A 23,593-nucleotide genomic window follows, 5' to 3' on the forward strand; every position below is an offset into this window, starting at 1 on the left:
ACTTATTTACTAAAAAATTATTACCAGGCCCCTACCATAGGCCAGGCGCTCTTGGAGACCTTGAGGATGCAGAGGTGAGCGATATCCTCACCGTTTTTTTGTGGCAGTTGAACATCCATCCAAGAAGTTTCCTGGAATGCGTGTGAAAAGAAGCATCACTCCTACCCGCTTCCAGATATCCCCGCTTTACCCCGAAGTGGAGAGGAGACGTGTCCCCAGGAGCTGCAGGTGAGCGATGGGGCCTAGCCAGGAGCCAGGGCTGCTGCCAAGGCGGGCCTTCCCCAGTCCGGACTGCCCCCTTCGGGACACCCGGCGGGGCGGGGCACGGAGGGGCCCGGCGGTGCACTCCGCTCCCGGCCCTCCCTCCTCCCGGCCCCCAGGGGGCGCTCGCGCCAAGGCATAGGAGCAGGCAGCGCGTGGGCGACGCGTGGGCTGCGTGGGCGACGCGTGGGCTGCGTGGCCAGCGGATCTTCAGAAGATGGAAACGCTTTGCGGAGGCGTGGTGCCCAGCTGCCCGCTCGGGCCCCGCTTCCTCCCTCTAGCTCCCCACACTCTCCGCCGCCCCCGCCCGCCTCCCCTAGAGACAGGGCCGAGCGGACCCACCCCCGACGCCTGGAGTGGAGACCGGGTCCCCGCGGAGCCCGAAGTCCCGGCTTGGAGTCTCTTCTCTCTGCCGCCGCTGCGCTGCCCCGGAGCCCGAGGGGAGGGCGGCGCGACCCTCGACCTCGCCCACGGCCGCACCGCCGCCGCACTCGGGCTGGACCCCGCCAGCCGAAGCCCAGTCCGCCCTCGGGGCCCCGCGCCTGGTAAGTAGGGGCGGACCCAGTACCGCGTCCCCGGGCTGCTGCGGGAGACCAACTTTTGAGTCCCACGTGTTCGCGTTCGCTCGGAGCCGCCTCTGCTGTTTAGGAAGAGCTGGGGGCAGCGTCTTGGTCCAGGGGAACTTTGGTGCGCCGTCTAGCTCCTGCCTTCCACCCGGCTCACCGGGGCCGGCGGGAGCGGGGAGAGGTCCAACCTGCGCCTCCTGAGGGGAATGAGGAGGGGGAGGCGCAGAGTCTCAGCGTCCCAGCTGCAGTCGCAGCGCCCCACCTCCTGAGCGAGGGGAAGTGGTCGGGGGGCGAGGATATGCGGTGTCCCAGGGCTGGAGCCGCTGCAGTGGGACTCAGCCTCCTAACCATCCCCCCCCCCACTCTTACAGTAGGTTCCAGTATTTGATTGAGTCTTGGGCTCTCGGGTTTACAACTCATCCACGGGCTCGAAACTCATCCTTTGGCTCGTAGGTCCCTTGAAGAGCTCAAAGATCTTGCTTTGTATTTTCCATGAGGAGGAACCTGGACCCTGCCCCAAGGCTGCACATTGTTTCTGGATTGCCTCTCCCTTGTTTGCGCATCCCCCACCCCTTCCCTGATTTGCAAATGTTTGAACCTGCTGTTTGGAACTCGGGGAAGGTCTTGGAGGCTGAATGACGCTTATTTCCTACAGACCAGAAACGGGGGACACAGAAAGGCTTTTGTGTCCAGGAGGGCCCCACAGGGTCCTTGCTTTCAGGCTGATCCCTGAGAAAAGTACTGTTAGGAAGATGCGTTCCTCCCTTCCCTTGAAGGACGCAGGTGGGCTTTAAGGCTCTAGTTACCCCCACCCCTTGCTCCCGCCTTCCAGGTCCTTGGGGTTGCATGGAGGAGGGGGTGCAGGAGGGGCGAGGGCTGCAGGGGGGTCGGTGGTTGGCAGTGAGGGAGGCATTGCATGCGCGCCAGTGCGGGTCCTCAGAGGCGCTCCCCGCCCCGACCCCTCGGAGCCCAGGATCCCTGATTCCCTAATGGGCTGCCCAGGAAGCCAGTGGGCTGCGTCATGTGCTGCCTTGTCACAAGTAAGAGGAGATGGCCTCCCGCTGCACCAGGAGTGACCAGGCTTCTGCCCACACGTCCCCCAGAGCTCCAAGCCCTGGGTCATGAGGCGTAGCTTTGTGGGAGCCGGCGTCCCTGGACCGGGGGCACTCGAAAGAGATGGTGGGTGCTGACCAGTGAAGCAAACTGGCCTTGGAGGTGGTTCACGCACATCTTTATGCAGGTGAATCAGGCAGCCTGGAACTAGGTGCTGGGTGCCCTGTAAGTGAAGCTGAATCTGGCCTCTGTACCCCGACACCGAATTAAATCTTGGAAACAAAGTTTTGGGTGAAGTACAAAAAAATAGCTTTATTGTTTTGTCAGGCAAAAGGGGCCAGAGCGGGCTAATGCCCTCAAAAACTGTGCTGTCCCAACAGGGAGGGGGTAGTGAAGAGTTTTATAGTGATAGTTCGAAGAGGGCGTGATCAGCTTGTGGACATTTTTCTGATTGGGTTGGTGGTGAGGTAAGTGGGAGTCAGCATCATCAACCTTCTGGTTCCACCTGGTGGCCTGAGGTCTACGTGCTTGTGGGCAGCATACAGTTAACTTCTCCCACCTGGTTGGGTTTCAGTATCTGCAAAACAGCTCAAAGGTAGTGTTTTGCGTGTCCCTTGAGGGGGAACCAGGACCCTACCCCAAGGCTGCACTATTGTTTCTTTTGGCAGTTCCTCCCTAGTCTCCGCATCCCCCTCCCTTCCCTAATTAGCAACTGTTTGAACCTGCTGCTTGGAACTCAGGGAAAGTAATGGAGACTGAATGAATCCTATTTTCTGTAATCAAGAAATGGCGGTGTTGACTTAAAAAAAAAAAAAAAGCACAACATAAGAGTTTCGAGTTAAGTTTTATTTGGGACAAAATGAGGACTGCGGCCCAGGAGACAGCGTTTCAGTGAACTCTGAGAAACTGCTCCGGGGAGACGAGGAGGGGAGCCAGGTTATATAGAAGTTTTATAACAAAGGGCAGGTAGTCAGAACGTCAAAAGATTATTGTTAATTAAAGAAAACCAGGTATCTCAAGTTAAGGAATTTAGTGCTTTTCTATATGTGGGAAGATGCAAGAGTCTGGGCTCACTGAAATCATTCCTTTGATATGCACCTCAGCCATCTGGGGCCTGTATCCTGTGTTTTCACATCCTGAGTTTCCTTAGGGCTCACCGTAGGGAGTGGCTGCAGTCTGTTAGCTGCTAGATGGAAGGTATTCTTTTCAGCCCTGAGTTCCCTCAGGGCTCACTGGCTCCCATTGGAGGGCTGCAATTGTTGATGACTGTGACATCCTTTGTTTACTGATATGGCAGGAAATATTCCATTTATCAGTGGACACAGAAAGGCTTTTGTGCCCAGGAGCCCCAGAGGGTCCTGCTCTGTATCATAAGGTCCCAGAGATATTTTGGAAATAGAAAAGGAACAAGTATAAACATGGAAGACCCAGAAGGTCAAGGATAAGACGTCCTCCATCCTTTTCTTTCCCCTTTTTTCCACTCTCCCTCCTTCTTCCTTCTACCCCTTTGTCCGCCTTTCCATCCATCTTTCTTTCCATCCTTTCTTCCATTCTATTCTCTCCTCCTTCCCTCCCTTTCTCCCTCCATCCTTCCCTCTTTTTCTTTCCCCTCCTCACTTTCTTCCCTTTATCATTTCCTCTAATTTTTCCTCCCTCCCTCCCTCCCTCTCTCCCTTCCTTTCATTCAACAGACATGTTTAGGTGTCTGCTGTGTGCTGTTGGTACTTAGTTTGCACGGAATTTTGTTGCCCTTTCTGTCAGGACAGGTCCACCCTTGTGCTACCAGGGAACACTTCTGTACTGTGTTACCTTCCCCTCCTCTTTCCTTCCTTTATCAATTAGCATGTATGGAACGACTGCCTTAGAGAAAAAAGCTAAAATGATCATGGAAGGAAGGAAGGTTAAAATCAAGTTTAGAAATCGAGGTATGAGCATGTGAAAAGCTGAATAATAGTGGAATAATTACATGATGTCACAAAACAAGGATGTGAGATGCCAGAAGACAGCATGAGCATTATCGTTAGAGTGAAACGAGACACCGGCTGAGTTTAGAGAATGGAGCAGTTTTTATGGGGTGGATGGGTTTGGGAAAGCCTTGTAGAGAAGGAGCGTAAACTGGGGTTCCAAATAGGATTTTCATATTTGGAAAAGAGAAAATTTCAGTCCAGGAAAGGGGAATGACATGGGTAAAAGCTCAGCAGTTTTGGTCTTTTGTTGTTGTTGTTGTTGTTGTTGTTGTTGTTGTTTGTTGCCTACATTTTCCAAGGGAAAGTTCCAGTCCAGGGAACCTCTTTCTTTCCCAGGGCTCCTTTGCCGCCACTTCCTCTTCAGTTCTGTGTTTTTCCCCACATTTTAAATTCACCTGTTGATGGGCTCAGGGGAAGCACCCCGTTTCTCTCAGTCCCTGCCTTGATCAACAGACTGGTCACCTTTTGCTGTACATAAAGAGCTTCTTGGAGGGGACATCTAAACTGAAGAGAGTGTGTTGAAATGTTATTCCCAGCTTGGTGGTTGAAATTCCAACTGTAATTTTTATCAGCTCTGGGTGAGCCAGAGCATGGACTGACATGCTGGAGATCTCAGAGGGCCTGAAGTCAAGGATTTCACTTGGAATTCCTGGCGTGGCTGGCCCAGTGTGATTGAGTCCAATCCAGGGAATGCTCATTTTTCTTGCACACTGTATGTACATTTAACAGTTGTTCTTGGATGTTTTCATAGTAGAAGTGTGTTACATGCTGAAGCCAATCCATATTATTTTGTTCCGACATCCTCAGTCCATGAAGGAATAGTTGATTTTCAGATGCCTGCAGAACCTTGATCCTAGCCAGGTGTCTGGGTCTTTCCCGGCAGTGACTTGAGTGAAATCTGACCGATATACTGTGGTGACAGCCAGGCTGTGGAAGTTGAAGATTCTAAGTTTATTCCCTCTGAGGCTGGCATTTCTCTGCGATTGTTCCATTGTATCCGTTCCAAGGCTAGGGAGATATAAGGTGGCCAGGGTCCCCCTAGGCTTGTGGTCTCTTGATATTTGCCCTTAAGTAAAAGAAAAAATCCCTTTACCGAATACTTGCTGGTTGCTCAGAATAAAAATTTTCTCATCGGTACATTACAACTGATTATTAAAAAGTTCACATTCAGGCATTCTGTGTGTGTGTGCGCGTGCGCAGAACAAGGAATTCCTTTTCCTTCTAAGGACAGTGTAGTGATTCTCAGGGTCTATTTGATCTTTCCTTCCCTTCCTTCATCAGGTGAAATCTGGTTAAAAGGGTTACCTTGGAGCAGAAAGGAAGAGGAAAGATGGTCCTGGTGGTAAAGCCTCACTGAAAGCTGTCTTAGAATGATATTGTCAAAAGACAGTTTTGAAAGTTTTAATTCAACTCTACATGTTATAAAAAAGGGAAACCTAGGTCCAGAGATGTCAAGTGATTTGGGCCAAAGTGATGCAGCAGCTTAAAGATAAACCAGGATCTGAGTACAGGTTCTCTGACTCTTGGAAATAATTGCATGTACAGAGTCTTTGCACCCTGTTATCAGAGTATGTTAGACAAAGAAAGCAATGATAAATAAATTAAATGTTTGATCAGCAGAATAAATGAAACAGCTTTGTTCCACACTTCATTGGGAGAAATTTAATAGAATTTTTAAGAAAAATTTTAAAAGTGGAGGATAAAATATATTTCAAGAGTACAGAGGTCTTTTACAAAGATATATAGGGTCTGTTTGAAAAATATTCTCATAAATAAAGCAATCAGACTTAATTGCCCACGACATTCTCATAACATGATATAAGGACTTTGGAGGTGTAGAATGCTGAGCTAATTAAAAGCCATCCAATTGCTCAAAAACTATTAAATAGCTGTTTTGTGAAAGAAGAAACCAAGTACACAATATATCAAAAGACAGTAGAAGTGCAGTCTTCCCTGTATACCATGGGATGCAATCAAAACTGTAATTGGACTACATTTCCTACTCCCAAATGCCAGTGTTAGAGAAGAAAAATAGAGGTTAAAATAGCTTCTGAATCAAAAACATTTTAAGAAAAAAAAAGAAAGAAAAAGGAAAGAAAAATCAAAATAATCTGGGTATTGATGAAGGAAAAACCAAGTGGTCTAATGAACAAAGTTATCATGTCTAGCCCCAGCTTGATAGTGCCTCTTCCCTCTCCTCCTCCTCAGCTGCCCCTCGTCTTCCCCTCAATCACTGAGAAATTAGGAAGGCCTGGCCCCTGCATTCCCAGAGTCAGGATCTTGAGGAGATTGGGGGGTGGGGGGATGGGGGCTGCCCTGGGGCTATCTTCTCTACCCTGGCCCCTTAGGGAAGGCTCTGGGAGGGTCAGAGAGAGCACTGATCCCAGCTGTAGGCACATCTCCCACGCCTCCCAGCTCAGGCGGTTGAAGAAAGGCCTTTACGAGCTGCAGACGTGCCTACTTGCAGCTCCTCCAGTAGCAGCTGCCCTCTTAGAGCCGGGCTCCAGTGCAGAGCCCTCAAGACAGTCCTGTGTTCCCCACCCAGGGGAATGCGCAGAGTGAGCTCACTGGCAATCATGCACAGTTGGCTTAGCTTCAACCCAGACCTCCTGCTCTGTTCCCCATCTCTCCAAGTCACTACTGTCATCCACCCCAAAAGTTTACTGATCACCTGTATTGGTTGCATTATTAGAAGCAGTATAGATAGAAGTTAAGAGCAGTGTCTCTGGAGCTGGGATCCCTGGGTCCAAATCTGGACTCCACGCTTGCAGCTGCATGATTTGGGCCAAGTTACTCAATCTCTTTATCCCCAGTTCTATTATCTATCGATATGGAATAATAATGATAAAGGGTCCCAAGGCATGAGTTGTGAGGTTGTTAAATGAGAAGGGCCTTAAAGCACTTTGGTAGTGCCTGGCACAAAATAATTGCTCCTTAAATGTTAGCAAAGATTATTACTTTAACCTATAGGGACACAGGGTGAGGGTGTCATACCGTCCCTGCCCTGGAGGGATTATGCTGTAATCTGGGAAGCTGAACATTTTTCAGTCATGAAGAAGGAAGTTGGTCTTGTGACCTTGTGCATCCAGCAAAGGATCAGTTGTTATGTCTGAGGATGGATCGCCACCCCTCCCCCCACCGTCTAGCATGGATGGGACAGAGGCTTCCTGTTTCCCAACAAGAGCTAAGCCCTCTAGTCATGTTAGTTTCTTCCATATTTTAGACTTCTGAGAAGTCCTAAGTTTCATTCACTCTTTTTCAAAAAAAAAAAAAAAAAAAGCAAGCTCCTGGTTACACAGGCATAACTACATGTAATTGCCTGAAGAAATACCAATAGAATAGACATGCATTCTTAAATATGCTACTGTTCTCGAGGCCACCTTTTTGGTTGTGTCCCTTTGGAAATGCAGTCTGGGAAAATGCAGAGGAGAGACCAGTCTGATTTGCGGAATCTTATATGAATTTGTCAAGCTCATAATGCCCAGACAGATGCATCTTAGAATGAAGCTTCCGTGCTCTGGGTAAGTCCCTCCTCTTACTGTGTGATGCCAGTCTTTTCAGTTTAATCCTCTTCCCAACTCGATGACACTCAAGGGTAGGATGGGAGGAAGGATTTCGCACCATTGCCATCTTGGCTACGAACTTCTGTTTATCCAGGAGCATCACCTCTTGGTGGCTTTCACAGCTCATATCAGTGAGCTGGGGCTCAGGTTCTGCCCACTTCATGCCTAACACCACCTCGAGCAGAAGTTGGCAAACTGTGGCCAAGGAACCCAATCTAGCCTGCCACCGGTCTTTATAAATAAAGCTTTATTGGGACACAGCCACACCCATGAATTGATATATTGCCTATAGCTGCTTTTGTGTTACGAAGGCAGAGTTGAGTAGTATTAATATACATGGCCCCTGTCTTCCAGGAGTATGAAGCTAGGACTGCCTGGGAGGAAGACTTCAGGTTGTGTGGTAGGAAGGAGAGAGTGTCAAGGAGAAGTGATATTTTTTTAAATAAAAATCAGAAAGTCAATGTATTAATGGATGTACATGAGAAATGGAAGCATGGGTGGTCTTGGAGCTGTAGTAACCCAAAGCCTCCATCCCCTCCACAAGGACAGTCCTCTCCCCAAAGATAGGAAAGTCCTGGTTAGTCAACATTTCTAAAGCACCTACTATGTGCCTATCACAGGGTTCGGTGCTCGATATGTGGCACCTCCCCCCTGCTGAAAGGGTACCACGAAAACAAGACAGTGGGGGAAGATTAAAGGGGATAAAAATTCCACCCAGAGGGGCTCTAACTTCACAGAAAATCCCATGTGCTGATAATTCAACCTCTTAAATCACACCTGAGAATAATTTTGCCACTAATGGAGTACTTATGTGAAAATAACTATAGTACATTGTGTTTATTCTTTTTCAATTTTTTAAATTTTAATTTTTTATACAGCAGGTTCTTATCATTCATCCATTTTATACACATCAGTGTATACATGTCAATCCCAATCTCCCATCACACCACCACCACCACCCGCTGCCGCTTCCCCCCTTGGTGTCCATATGTTTGTTCTCTACATCTGTGTCTCAATTTCTGCCCTGCAAACTGGTTCATCCATACCATTTTTCTAGGTTCCACATATATGCTTTAATATGCGATATTTGTTTTCCTCTTTCTGACTTACTTCACTCTGTATGACAGTCTCTAGATTCATTCACGTCTCTACAAATGACCCGATTTCATTCCTTTTTATGGCTGAGTAATATTCCATTGTATATATGTACCATGTCTTCTTTATCCATTCGTCTGTCGATGGACATTTAGGTTGCTTCCATGACCTGGCTATTGTAAATAGTGCTGCAGTGAACATTGGGGTGCATGTGTCTTTTTGAATTATGGTTTTCTCTGGGTATATGCCCAGTAGTGGGATTGCTGGATCATATGATAATTCTATTTTTAGTTTTTTAAGGAACCTCCATACTGTTCTCCATAGTGGCTGTATCAATTTACATTCCCACCAACAGTGCAAGAGGGTTCCCTTTTCTCCACACCCTCTCCAGCATGTTGTTTGTAGATTTTCTGATGATGCCCATGCCAACTGGTGTGAGGTGATACCTCATTGTAGTTTTGATTTGCATTTCTCTAATAATTAGTGATGTTGAGCAGCTTTTCACGTGCTTCTTGGCTATCTGTATGTCCTCTTTGGAGAAATGTCGATTTAGGTCTTCTGCCCATTTTTAGATTGGGTTGTTTGTTTTTTTTAATATTGAGCTGCATGAGCTGTTTATATATTTTGGAGATTAATCCTTTGCCTGTTGATTCATTTGCAAATATTTTCTCCCATTCTGAGGGTTGTCGTTTCAACTTGTTTGTAGTTTCCTTTAAGTTTCATTAGGTCCCATTTGTTTATTTTTGTTTTTATTTCCATTCCTCTAGGAGGTGGATCACAAAAGATCTTGCTGTGATTTGTGTCAAATAGTGTTCTTCTTATGTTTTCCTCTAAGAGTTTTATAATGTCTGGTCTTACATTTAGGTCTCTAATCCATTTTGAGTTTATTTTTGTGTATGGTGTTAGGGAGTGTTCTAATTTCATTCTTTTACATGTAGCCGTCCAGTTGTCCCAGCACCACTTCTTGAAGAAACTGTCTTTCCTCCACTGTATATCCTTGCCTCCTTTCTCATAGATTAGTTGATCATAGATGCGTGGGTTTATCTCTGGGCTTTCTGTCCTGTTCCACTGATCTATATTTCTGTTTTTGTGCCAATACCATGTTGTCTTGATTACTGTAGCTTTGTAGTATAGTCTGAAGTCAGGGAGTCTGATTCCTGCAGCTCTGTTTTTTTCCCTCAAGACCGCTTTGACTATTCGGGGTCTTTTGTGTCTCCATACAGATTTTACTATTTTTTGTTCTACTTCTGTAAAAAATGCCATTGGTAATTTGATAGGGATTGCATTGAATCTGTAGATTGCTTTGGGTAGTATAGTCATTTTCACAGTATTGATTCTTCCAATCCAAGAACATGGTATATCTCTCCATCTGTTGGTATCATCTTTAATTTCTTTCATCAGTGTCTTATAGTTTTCTGCATACAGGTCTTTTGTCTCCCTTGGTAGGTTTATTCCTAGGTATTTTATTCTTTTTGCTGCAGTGGTAAATGGGAGTGTTTCCTTAATTTCTCTTTCAGATTTTTCATCATTAGTGTATAGGAATGCAAGAGATTTCTGTGCATTAATTTTGTATCCTGCAACATTACCAAATTCATTGATAGCTCTAGTAGTTTTCTGGTAGCATCTTTAGGATTCTCTATGTATAGTATAGTATCATGTCATATGCAAGCAGTGACAGCTTTACTTCTTCTTTTCCGAAATGGATAACTTTTATTTCCTTTTCTTCTCTGATTGCTGTGGCTAAAACTTCCAAAACTATGTTGAATAAGAGTGGTGAGAGTGGGCAACCTTGTCTTAGTGGAAATGGTTTCAGTTTTTCACCATTGAGGACGATGTTGGCTGTGGGTTTGTCATATATGGCCTTTATTATGTTGAGGAAAGTTCCCTCTATGCCTGCTTGCTGGAGGGTTTTTATCATATATGGGTGTTGAATTTTGTCAAAAGCTTTCTCTGCATCTATTGAGATGACCATATAGTTTTTCTCCTTCAATTTGTTAATATGGTGTATCACATTTATTGATTTGCATATATTGAAGAATCCTTGCATTCCTGGAATAAACCCCACTTGATCATGGTGTATGATCCTTTTAATGTGTTGTTGGATTCTGTTTGCTAGTATTTTGTTGAGGATTTTTGCATCTGTGTTCATCAGTGATATTGGCCTGTAGTTTTCTTTCTTTGTAACATCCTTGTCTGGTTTTGGTATCAGGGTGATGGTGGCCTTGTAGAATGAGTTTGGGAGTGTTCCTCCCTCTGCTATATTTTGGAAGAGTTTGAGAAGGAGAGGTGTTAGCTCTTCTCTAAATGTTGGATAGAATTCGCCTGTGAAGCCATCTGGTCCTGGGCTTTTGTTTGTTGTAAGATTTTTAATCACAGTTTCAATTTCAGTGCTTGTGATTGATCTGTTCATATTTTCTATTTCTTCCTGATTCAGTCTTGGCAAGTTGTGCATTTCTAAGAATTTGTCCATTTCTTCCAGGTTGTCCATTTTATTGGCATAGAGTTGTTTGTAGTAATCTCTCATGATCTTTTGTATTTCTGCAGTGTCAGTTGTTACTTCTCCTTTTTCACTTCTAATTCTGTTGATTTGAGTCTTCTCCCTTTTTTTCTTGATGAGTCTGGGTAATGGTTTATCAATTTTGTTTATCTTCTCAAAGAACCAGCTTTTAGTTTTATTGATCTTTGCTATCGTTTCCTTCATTTCTTTTTCATTTATTTCTGATCTGATCTTTATGATTTCTTTCCTTCTGCCAACTTTGGGGGTTTTTTGTTCTTCTTTCTCTAATTGCTTTAGGTACAAAGTTAGGTTGTTTATTCGAGATTTTTCCTGTTTCTTAAGGTAGGATTGTATTGCTATAAACTTCCCTCTTAGAATTGCTTTTGCTGCATCCCATAGTTTTTGGGTCGTCGTGTCTCCATTGTCATTTGTTTCTAGGTATTTTTTGATTTCCTCTTTGATTTCTTCAGTGATCACTTCGTTATTAAGTAGTGTATTGTTTAGCCTCCATGTGTTTGTATTTTTTACAGATCGTTTCCTGTAGTTGATATCTAGTCTCATAGCGTTGTGGTCGGAAAAGATACTTGATACAATTTCAATTTTCTTAAATTTACCAAGGCTTGATTTGTGACCGAAGGTGTGATCTATCCTGGAGAATGTTCCATGAACACTTGAGAAAAATGTGTATTCTGTTGTTTTTGGATGGAATGTCCTATAAATATCAATTAAGTCCTTCTTGTTTAATGTATCATTTAAAGCTTGTGTTTCCTTATTGATTTTCATTTTGGATGATCTGTCCATTGGTGAAAGTGGGGTGTTAAAGTCCCCTACTATGAGTGTGTTACTGTCGATTTCCCCTTTTATGGCTGTTAGTATTTGCCTTATGTACTGAGGTGCTCCTATGTTGGGTGCATAAATACTTACAGTTGTTTTATCTTCTTCTTGGATCAATCTCTTGATCATTATGTAGTGTCCTTCTTTGTCTCTTCTAATAGTCTTCATTTTAAAGTCTATTTTGTCTGATATGAGAATTGCTACTCCAGCTTTCTTTTGGTTTCCATTTGCATGGAATATCTTTTTCCATCCCCTCACTTTCAGTCTGAATGTGTCTCTAGGTCTGAAGTGGGTCTCTTGTAGACAGCATATATATGGGTCTTGTTTTTGTTTTCATTCAGCCAGTCTGTGTCTTTTGGTGTAAGCATTTTATCCATTTACATTTAAGGTAATTATTTTTTTTTTTTTTTTTTTTTTTGCTGTACGCGGGCCTCTTACTGCTGTGGCCTCTCCCGTTGCGGAGCACAGGCTCCGGACACACAGGCTCCGCGGCCATGGCTCGCGGGCCCAGCCGCTCCGCGGCATGTGGGATCCTCCGGGATCGGGGCACGAACCCGCGTCCCCTGCATCGGCAGGCGGACTCTCAACCACTGCGCCACCAGGGAAGCCCTAAGGTAATTATTGATATGTATGTTCCTATTCCCATTTTCTTAATTGTTTGGGATTGTTATTGTAGGTCTTTTCCTTCTGTTGTGTTTCTTGCCTAGAGAAGTTCCTTTAGCATATGTTGTAAAGCTGGTTTGGTGGTGCTGAACTCTCTCAGGTTTTGCTTGTCTGTAAAGGTTTTAATTTCTCTATCAAATCTGAATGAGATCCTTGCTGGGTAGTGTAATCTTGGTTGTAGCTTTTTCTCCTTCATCACTTTAAATATGTCCTGCCAGTCCCTTCTGGCTTGCAGTGTTTCTGCTGAAAGATCAGCTGTTAACCTTATGGTGATTCCCTTGTGTCTTATTTGTTGTTTTTCCCTTGCTGCTTTTTATATGTTTTCTTTGTATTTAATTTTTGACAGTTCGATTAATATGTGTCTTGGCGTGTTTCTCCTTGGATTTATCCTGTATGGGACTCTCTGTGCTTCCTGGACTTGATTAACTATTTCCTTTCCCATATTAAGGAAGTTTTCAACTATAATCTCTTCAAATATTTTCTCAGTCCCTTTCTTTTTCTCTTCTTCTTCTGGGACCCCTATAATTCAAATGTTGGTGCGTTTAATGTTGTCCCAGAGGTCTCTGAGACTGTCCTTAGTTCTTTTCATTCTTTTTTCTTTATTCACTCTGCAGTAGTTATTTCCACTATTTTATCTTCCAGGTCGCTTATCCGTTCTTCTGCCTCAGTTATTCTGCTATTGATCCCTTCTAGAGTATTTTTAATTTCATTTATTGTGTTGTTCATCGTTGCTTGTTTCCTCTTTTGTTCTTCTAGGTCCTTGTTAAATGTTTCTTGCATTTTGTCTATTCTATTTCCAAGATTTTGGATCATCTTTACTATCATTATTCTGAATTCTTTTTCTGGTAGACTGCCTATTTCCTCTTCATTTGTTAGGTCTGTTGGGTTTTTACCTTGCTCCTTCATCTGTTGTGTGTTTTTCTGTCCTGTCATTTTGCTTATCTTACTGTGTTTGGAGTCTCCTTTTTGCAGGCTGCAGTTTCGTATTTCCTGTTGTTTTTGGTGTCTGTCCCCAGTGGCTAATGTTGGTTCAGTGGGTTGTGTAGGCTTCCTGGTGGAGGGGACTAGTGCCTGTGTTCTGGTGGATTAGGCTGGATCTTGTCTTTCTGGTGGGCAGATCCACGTCTGGTGGTGTGTTTTGGGGTGTCTGTGGACTGATTATGATTTTAGGCAGCCTCTCTGCTAATGGATGGGGTTGTGTTCCTGTCTTGCTAGTTGTTTGGCATAGGGTGTCCAGCACTGTAGCTTGCTGGTCATTGAGTGAAGCTGGGTCTTGGTGTTGAGATGGAGATCTCTGGTAGATTTTCACCGTTTGATATTACGTGGAGCTGGGAGGTCTCTTGTGGACCAGTGTCCTGAAGTTGGCTCTCCCACCTCAGAGGCACAGCACTGACTCCTGGATGCAGCACCAAGAGCCTTTCATCCACCCGGCTCAGAATAAAAGGGAGAAAAAGTAGAAAGAAAGAAAGAGGATAAAAGAAAATAAAATAAAGTAAGGTAAAATAAAATAAAGTTATTAAAATAAAAAAATAGTTATTAAGAAAAAAAAATTTTTTAAGTAAAAACAAAAACGGACGGATAGAACCCTAGGACAAATTGTGAAAGCAAAGCTATACAGACAAAATCTCACACAGAAGCATACACATACACACTCACAAAAAGAGGAAAAGGGGAAAAAACAATAAATCTTGCTCTCAAAGTCCACCTTCTCAATTTGGGATGATTCGTTGTCTTTTCAGGTATTCCACAGATGCAGGGTGCATCAAGTTGATTGTGGAGATTTCATCTGCTGCTCCTGAGGCTGCTGGGAGAAACTTCCCTTTCTCTTCTTTGTTCGCACAGCTCCCGGGGTTCAGCTTTGGATGTGGTCCCGCCTCTGCATGTAGGTCGCCGGAGGGCGTCTGTTCTTCGCTCAGACAGGACGGGGTTAAAGGAGCCGCTCATTCAGGGGCTCTGGCTCACTCAGGCTGGGGGGAAGGAGGGGCACGGAGTGCAGGGTGAGCCTGCTTCGGCAGAGGCCGGAGTGACGTTGCACCAGCCTGAGGCGCGCCATGTGTTCTCCTGGGGAAGTTGTTCCTGGATCACGGGACCCTGGCAGTGGCGGGATGCACAGGCTCCCAGGAGGGGAGGTGTGGATAGTGACCTGTGCTTGCACACAGGCTTCTTGGTGGCGGCAGCAGCAGCCTTAGCGTCTCATGCCCATCTCTGGGGTCCGTGGCTTGTGCCCGTCTCTGGAGCTCCTTTAAGCAGCGCTCTTAATCCCCTCTCCTCAAGCACCAGGAAACAAAGAGGGAAGAAAAAGTCTCCTGCCTCTTCGGCAGGTTCAGATTTTTTCCCGGACTCCCTCCCGGCTAGCTGTGGTGCACTAACCCCTTCAGGTAGTGTTCACGCCGCCCAGTTCTCTCCCTGCGCTCCGACCGAAGCCCGAGCCTCAGCTTCCAGCCCCCGCCCGCCCCTGCGGGTGAGCAGAAAAGTCTCTCAGGCTGGTGAGTGCCAGTCGGCCCCGGTCCTCTGTGCGGGAATCTCTCCGCTTTGCCCTCCGCCCTCCTGTTGCTGTGCTCTCCTCATCGGCTCCGAAGCTTCCCCCCTCCGCCACCCGCAGTCTCCACCCTCGAAGGGGCTTCTAGTGTGTGGAAACCTTTCCTCCTTCACAGCTCCCTCCCACTGTGCAGGTCCTGTCCCTATTCTTTTGTCTCTGTGTATTCTTTTTTCTTTTGCCCTACCCAGGTACGTGGGGAGTTTCTTGCCTTTTGGGAGGTCTGAGGTCTTCTGCCAGCGTTCAGTGGGTGTTCTGTAGGAGTTGTTCCACGTGTACACGTATTTCTGATGTATCTGTGGGGAGGAAGGTGATCTCCGCCTCTTACTCTTCCGCCATCTTCCCCCACTCTCCTTGGGTTTGTTTTTGTAGGTCCTTTTCTTCTCTTGTGTTTCCCACTTAGAGAAGTTCCTCTAGCATTTGTTGTTGAGGTGGTTTGGTGGTGCTGAATTCTCTTAGCGTTTACTTGTCTGTAAAGCTTTTGATTTCTCCGTCAAATCTGAATGAGATCCTTGCCAGGTAGAGTAATCTTGGTTGTAGGTTCTTCCCTTTCATCACTTTAAATATGTCATGCCACTCCCTTCTGGCTTGTAGAGTTTCTGCTGAGAAATCAGCTGTTAACCTTATGGGAGGTCATTTGTATGTTATTTGTCGCTTTTCCCTTGCTGCTTTCATTACTTTTTCGTTGTCTTTAATTTTTCCCAATTTGATTACTATGTGTCTTGGTGTGTTTCTCCTTGGGTTTATCCTGTATGGGACTTTCTGCACTTCCTGGACTTGCGTGGCTATTTCCTTTCCCATGTTAGGGAAGTTTTCTACTATAATCTCTTCACATATTTTCCCGGGTCCTTTCTCTCTCTCTCCTCCTTCTGGGACCCCTATAATGCGAATGTTGTTGTGTTTAATGTTGTCCCAGAGGTCTCTTAGGCTGACTTCATTTCTTTTCATTCTTTTTTCTTTATTCTGTTCTGTGGCAGTGAATTCCACCATTCTGTCTCCCAGGTCACTCATCTGTTCTTCTGCCTCAGTTATTCTACTATTGATTCCTTCTAGTGTATTTTTCATTTCAGTTATTGTATTATTCATCTCTGTTTGTTTCTTCTTTAATTCTTCTAGGTCTTTGTTAAACACTTCTTGAAGATCTTTAACATTTGTTAAAGATCTTCTCGATCTTTGCCTCTATTCTTTTTCTGAGGTCCTGGATCATCTTCACTAGCATTATTCTGAATTCTTTTTCTGGTAGGTTGCCTATCTCCACTTCATTTAGTTGTTTTTCTGGGGTTTTATCTTGTTCCTTCATCTAGTGCATAGCCCTCTGCCTTTTCATCTTGTCTATCTTTCTGTGAATGTGGTTTTTGTTCCACAGGCTGCAGGACTGTAGTTCTTCTTGCTTCTGCTGTCTACTCTCTCGTGGATGAGGCTATCTCATCCTGATGGGAGGGACTGGTGGTGGGCAGAGCTGGCTGTTGCTTTGGTAGGCAGAGCTCAGTAAAACTTTAATCCTCTTGTCTGCTGATGGGTGGGGCTGGGTTCCTTCCCTATTGGTTGTTTGGCCTGAGGTGACCCAGCACTGGAGCCTATAGGCTCTTTGGTGGGGCTTATGATGGACTCTGGGAGGGCTAATGCCAAGGAGTACTTCCCAGAACTTCTGCTGCCAGTGTCCTTGTCCCCCACGGTGAGCAACAGCCACCTCCCACCTCTGCAGGAGACCCTCCAACAGTAGCAGGTAGGTCTTGTTTAGTCTCCTATGGGGTCACTGCTCCTTCCCCTGGGTCCCGATGCGCACACTACTTTGTGTGTGCCCTCCAAGAGTGGAGTCTCTTTTTCCCCCAGTCCTGTCAAAGTCCTGCAATCAAATCCCAATAGCCTTCAAAGTCTGATTCTCTAGGAATTCCTCCTCCCGTTGCCAGACCCAGGTTGGGTAGCCTGACGTGGGGCTCAGAACCTTCACTCCAGTGGGTGGACTTCTGTGGTATAAGTGTTTTCCAGTTTGTGAGTCACCCACCCAACAGTTTCGGGATTTGATTTTATTGTGATTATGCCCCTCCTACTGTCTCATTGTAACTTCTCCTTTGTCTTTGGATGTGAGGTATCTTTTTTGGTGAGTTCCAGTGTCTTCCAGTCGATGATTGTTCAGCAGTTTGTTGTGATTCTGGTGTTCTTTCAAGTGGGAGTCCATTGTGTTTATTCTTATCACAGCTCTGAGATTTCTACTTTCATATGAGCTTTCGTACATAGCTCATAGTCACATGAGTGGGAAGTTTAAGAGCTGAGATTTTAGTTTAGGTCTGTCTGACTCCACCATATAAGACTTAAGTGCCATCCAGTTTCTCTCTACATATGTCACGTTCCTTCGCTCAGAGTTGGCCTTTCCTGGCTCCTAGGAGCTGCAGAAGCACATCCTTACATGACAAGAGAGTAAAGGAAAAGACTGATGGGTCTGGCTTAGGTCACATGCCCACCCCTTGAACCAACCACTGGAACTAGGGGATAATGCTTATGATTGGCCATCTGGGGTCATTGTTTTAATAGTGTCTCTTTTTTCTGTATTTTATGATGCTTTGACATCTTGGGGCCCTGCATACTGAGGAGGAACTGCTCCTCCCAGGGTTAGCTAATTCCTAGAGATAGCAACCACCTTGCCTGTGAGCCTGCCTTTGATATGCATACCAACCCATCCAGAGCCTATACCCCCAGCCACCTCCTTTCCTGAGCTCACACACACCAAGCCAATATTTCCCCTGCCCTGTATCGCCCAGAGCCTCCTAAGTTACTCAGAGTATTCAATCTTTTTTTTTAAGTTTATTATTTATTTTTGGCTGCATTCGGTCTTTGTTGCTACGCATAGCAAGCAGGGGCTGCTCTTCATTGCGGTGCGCGGGCTTCTCATTGTCGTGGCTTCTCTTGTTGCGGAGCATGGGCTCTAGGCACGCGGGCTTCAGTAGTTGCAGCATGTGGGCTCTGTAGTTGCGGCTCACGGGCTCTCAAGTGCAGGCTCAGTAGTTGTGGCACACGTGCTTAGTTGCTCCGCGGCATGTGGGATCTTCCCAGACCAGGGATCGAACCCGTGTCCCCTGCATTGGTAGGCGGATTCTTAATGACTGCGCCACCAGGGAAGTCCCAGACTATTCAACCTTAAACGTGCTTAACTGCTTACCTTGCTTCATGCATTCCTTGCCACAAAAACCACAATAAAGACTTTCGCCCGTGCTTTCCCCTCACTCCTCCTGTCTCCTCACTGACCCTAGTGCTTCTCCATGTGGCCCCCTTGTGTGGCAGGACATACCTCCTGTCCCTTGGTGGGCTGTCAGTGATAAACTCTTCTTTCAAAGGCAGTTGTTTCTCATCATCTTACCTACATGTACAGACCAAATCCTAGTACATTCAGAATAGTCCTGTGACCATAGAAGCAAGAGAAAGGAAGATATAGATGAACCAGTTCAACTGTCCATCTCTGTAAGGTGACTTTGCATAAATCTGTTTTGATGTAAGAGTTTGGCACTCAGAGGCCTTGGTTATTGAACTTATTTTCTTGGTATACAGACAGTAGTAAGGTATCCCAGCTATCAGGCAAAGCATCACCATAAGGAAGCCAGGAGCAGGAACTATTCAGAGGGCCCAGTAAGCATCAGCCCTGAGACTAATCTGCTGATAGATGTGTGCCTCCTGGAAATGGTACCTGGGAACACAACCACGGGGTTTTGTGGGTCAGTCTCTGAGACGCTGCCCTGAGTATCAGATGGAGTCTGAGAAGTGAAGGTCAAAAATCAGCTAGTGGCTGTCCTGGTAAAAGGATCCAGATTGTGAGCTCCGTGACTGCAAGTACCATGCCTGTTTTTCTCATCCCTGTATCCACAGCATCCAGTGCATGGTAAGGGCTCAATAAATCCTTGTTGAATAAATGAGTAGATGAATGTCACCAAGACTCAAGCAGCAGAATCATAATGAAGCAGAAATTGAGACTAGAAATCAGTAAGGCGTGTGAGAACACAGGTGCTGGGATTTGGTCAGAAAGCAGGGAATGTGCTGACTTCCAGCCTGGAGGTCAAAAGGATGGACTGTGCAGTCAGACTACCATCACTTGAGCCCCACCCCCACCAGATAGGTGATCTTAGCTTCAATTTCCTCACCTATAAAATGGGCACGATAATAATAGCATCACCTTCACAGGCTTGTTCTAAGAATTAAATTAGGTAATGGATGTTAAGTGCCTGGCGTACAGTTAGTGCTCAGTAAATGTTAATCCCTGTTGTTCATGGCATGGGAGGAATCTGACTAGCTGGCAGTAAAGACCTTCTCAGGTAATTGTGATCTTGAAGCTGCCCATCTAAATTACTATGGTGTTGGGAACGTTACCAGAACTGGGACTTAGACATGGGCAGAAAGACCGAAGCCAAGTGTGAGACTTTGTTCTTTTCAAACCAGTGGTGACCCTTGAAAACATAGTGTTAGTCCCACCCCAGAGGCAGAGGCTGATTAAAATCATGCATAAACCAAAAGAGAGGGTAGCAGGGGATGCATGATTGCAGCCCTCACAGGCCCATCTGAATTCAGCATTGCTTTCTTTCTCTCCTTTCATGGAACAAAATCAGCTGACCCCTCTTCTTGCCACGGATCTTTCTCTGCTCTTCCCTCTAGCTCAGCACGCAAAGTCTAGACCTCTAATCTATAACAGCACAGATCATACTGTTTCTAATACAGTTTCCTCTCTTCCTCCTGTGCAGATCCACAAGATGCATTCTTTCTTGGACCACACCATGGGTGGCTGCCAAATCCAGCTTACAGTGAATTGTTTTCATGTTTGTTCTTATTCAGGGAGCGAGGTCAGGGAGTGGTGCTGGGTGTGGGGCATGAGGAGACAAAAGTCTTTAAAGAACGCTGGGTCAGCTTTGCTCAAGTCTCACCGCTGAAATATCGTACAGTAACATGTTTTTTTAAATGAGTTCATACCTCTGTTTTCCCCAGTGAATATGGTTTTCCACATCATATCAGGAAATTCATGCCATTCAACCTCAGGTGGTTTGGGGAAGCAGCCTGGTGCTTTCCGTTCTTTCAGTAACTGCATGAGACATGAGCAGTGGGCAGGCTGCCAGATCCCATCACCTGGTGAGAAGGATTGGAAGGAAGTGAACTGTGCTAGGATGTCCCACTGCACCACTGCAGACATCTTGGTTGTGTTCATGTGTCCAGAACACAAGCATCCATGTCATGCCCAATGGTCAGTGCCAAGAGTAAGCCATCCAGGAAGGGGGGTGGGATCTGAACATGGCGGCGGTGGTAGCTGCTGTGGCACTGAAGGGCCAGGGAGCAAGAAATGCCCATGCCCTCCAGATTTGAAAACCGTTTCTCAGATTTCCTTCACGTGTCTCACATGAGCCCTACTGCAGTCCTTCATGTCCTGTGTCTGAGGGGATAACAGTGAAGCTCACTCCCCTGGCACCAGGGTGATGAGCCCTCAGTGATGTGGAAGTGGCTTTCAAAGGGATTCTGTCAGGAGCCACAGCTAACAAGGGTTCCCAGAACAGGACCTGGGCACTGCAAAGCCACAGCTCCATAGAGTGTGAGCAGGAGCCCAAGCCCCATCCCCTGAGCTGGAATACATTCCCAGAAAGAGCGGCAAGAACCCCATGAAAGCTGTGGGACTAGCCTGGGCCATCAGCTTCCCCTGTGGTATCCTCCTCTTTATCCTCACCAAGTGGCAAGTGGACAAGGACTGTTTGAAGCAGATGAAGTCTCGGCAGAACATGTGGTCATCCAACAGTCATGAGGAACACTGCAACCCTCCCCTAGACTGTATTGACTGTGGCCTCCAGACTGGCAAGTCCTTTCGGGTTGGTCACAATTCTGCTCCTTGCCTCTGAAGCCCACCAGAGGGCGCATGAAGCCCAGGTTGCTGCCAGCCCCGTCCTTCACATCCCAAGAAACCAGCCATAGGCAAATAAAGTTATTGAGTGTTTGAGTGGAAAGGTGGGGGAGGGGAAGAGTAAGCCATCCAAATGGTTCATCAGGCAATGAAAAGGTGAATTCCAAAAGATTGGATAACCAGTCTTTTAAGATTGAGAAATAGAATGAGATGGTGGATTGAGTATCATCTCCTACATGGAATCTGAGCCCATGGGATTTACGCACTCCTAATACGTATTTGGGTGGGTGGACTGGATCTTTTTAAAGTGCCTGGGTAGGTCAAGCTTGTGAGTCCATCTGCCCTGGAACAGTTTGCTTTCAGTGGATGAAGACACTGGGTGGGGTCAGATCTAAGGGGAGCTGCCAAACAACTCTATCCCTGTTCTTCAATGTTCCAGGAGAGGAAGACCCCAGAACAACGAGAGGAGAGCTAGCAGGGAGAAAGGGTCATAGCATGGTAAATTGGTCTGCTTGTATTTTCCGTATTTTATGGTTTATTTTGTTTGTATATTGTTAGGAAATCACTGTTTTATCCTAGATTTATAGTTTGATGCAATAGCTTGTCGTTTGTGACCTTTAATTTCACCTTTCATTCGTTTTCTACAGAATTGTCACAGTTACTCGACAAATATGGATACCTTACTACTAACTAAAATCCATATTTTATTCGGGTTCCCTTCATTCTCCCTTTTTTCTGTCCTAGGATCTCATCCAGGGTATCACATGGCATTGAGTCATCATGTCACTTTAGGATCTTTCTGGCTTTGACATTTTCTCCCACTATCCTTCTCTCAATGACCTTGGTAGTGTTGAGGAGGACTAGTCAGGTATTTTGTAGACTGTCCTGCATTGGGATTTACTTGATGTTTTTCTTGCGATTAGAATGGTGTCATGGGTTTTAAGGAAGCATATCACAGAGGTAAAGTGCTTTCTCATTACTTTATATCATAGGAACATACATCAAAGCAACACTGTTCATGTTAACTGTGCCTTCCTGGCTGAGGTAGTTTTTGTCATATTTTCCCCACTGTGAAGTTACTTTTTCCCCAAGTCCATACTTTGTGTCTTCTTCAAGATGAAGTCACTGTGCGGCACTCACACTTCAGGAGAGGGGAGTTAGCCCCACCTCCTTAATGAGTGGCTGAATATCTACATCAGCTGTTTGGAATACTTAAAACGTAGGAGACTTCTGTTGAACAGTACTCATTAAAAAACAACAAAACACTATCTAATCATTTCTTTTTACCAGCGTGGACACCCCACCCAGAACGTTATTTTAAGCTTTTGGTCATAATCCAGCAGTATTGGCTGCTCAATTCATTCCTGCTTTGGCTATTGAGAGCTCTTTCTATTTGCTCCTGCTTTCCTCTGACATAATTCCATCTTGTGGGTTTCTTTTTATCTTCGTACACATCTTTTTATGTGCTTATTGACCATCTATGTTTCTTGTCTGGAGAAAGGTGTGTTCAAGTCCTTTTCCATTTTAAAATTTGGGTTGTCTTTTTGTGGATGATTTGTAAAAGTTCTTGATGTATTCTGAAGGACAGACTCCTGTCAGATATATCATGTGCACATATTTTCTTCAGTTCTGTGGGCTGTGTTTTCACTTTCTGATAGCACCTTTTGATGCACAAAATTTTTTCAAGTTGAGGAAATGTAATCTGTCCGTTATTACATGAGTATTGTAACCATCTGCCTTTGCTTATCTGTAACTTCCAACTCCAACGGTAAGAAACCTGGCTTCCAACATTTGTCATTCATTGAATTTATTGCTTGCTCCATTCCAGCTTAGTACAGATATAGTAGTTTCAGTATTGTTAGCTACTAACACCATGGAAAGAACTTATAGAGTCCAGTATTTACGTATGGCACAGTTTGCCTTTGTTCTACAGATTACATTCTTTTCCATAGTTAACTAGGTCAAGCAAGTACCTTTTGCCCCACCAATAACAGTGAGTTTTTTTCATACATTTCTAAATCAGATTATTTGGCACATTCTCTCTTCCACCCTATGACACTCCCATATCGTAAATAACTATATTTGAATATGTTATGATTTACATGTTGGGTCGTAAAAATCCATGGTTTTAGACTAATGCCACAGGAGGAGCTAAGCATTTCCCTTCTGTCTTCTGGCTTAGGTGTCACATTTAGAACAGTGTCTACCCCGAGATTCTGCATATATTTACTAAAAGTGTTTCGTTTTATACCTCTCATCTTTAATCCATCTGGATTTCCCTTTTAAATAACAAAAATGCTATTTCAAATTTTAAAAAAATAAAAATTCACCAGTCCCCTCTTAAAATATGTGGGCAGACACAAAAAGTCACCTTTTGTATAGTTTCGTTTATAGGAAACATCCAGAATAGGTAAAGAAACAGGTAAAGGAAGAGGATTAGGGGTTGTGAGAGGCTGGGGGAGGGAGGAATGGGGAGTGTGTGCTTTGGAGACAGGGTTTTATTTGGGGGGAATTAAATAGTCTGAAACTATTCAGTGGTGATATTTGCACAGCGTTGTGAATACTTAATTGCACAATTTAAAATAGAAAAAGTTTAAATTTTATTATTTCACACGTAAAACGTAAAGGACGGGGTGCCGTAAATAATGTGGGGGAGAAAATAATATTACAAACCACACAAATGCAAACAACTACA

At 45.1% G+C, this 23,593-nt stretch overlaps 1 pseudogene; it reads left to right on the forward strand.

Moving 5' to 3' along the window:
• The first annotated feature begins 20,300 nt into the window (after positions 1–20,300).
• LOC132488049 (probable hydrolase PNKD) lies at positions 20,301–20,896 on the forward strand (annotated as a pseudogene).
• Positions 20,897–23,593: the final 2,697 nt, after the last annotated feature.

The sequence above is a fragment of the Mesoplodon densirostris genome, chromosome 1, assembly GCF_025265405.1.
Source record: "Mesoplodon densirostris isolate mMesDen1 chromosome 1, mMesDen1 primary haplotype, whole genome shotgun sequence".
Classification (NCBI taxonomy): Eukaryota; Metazoa; Chordata; class Mammalia; order Artiodactyla; family Ziphiidae; genus Mesoplodon; species Mesoplodon densirostris.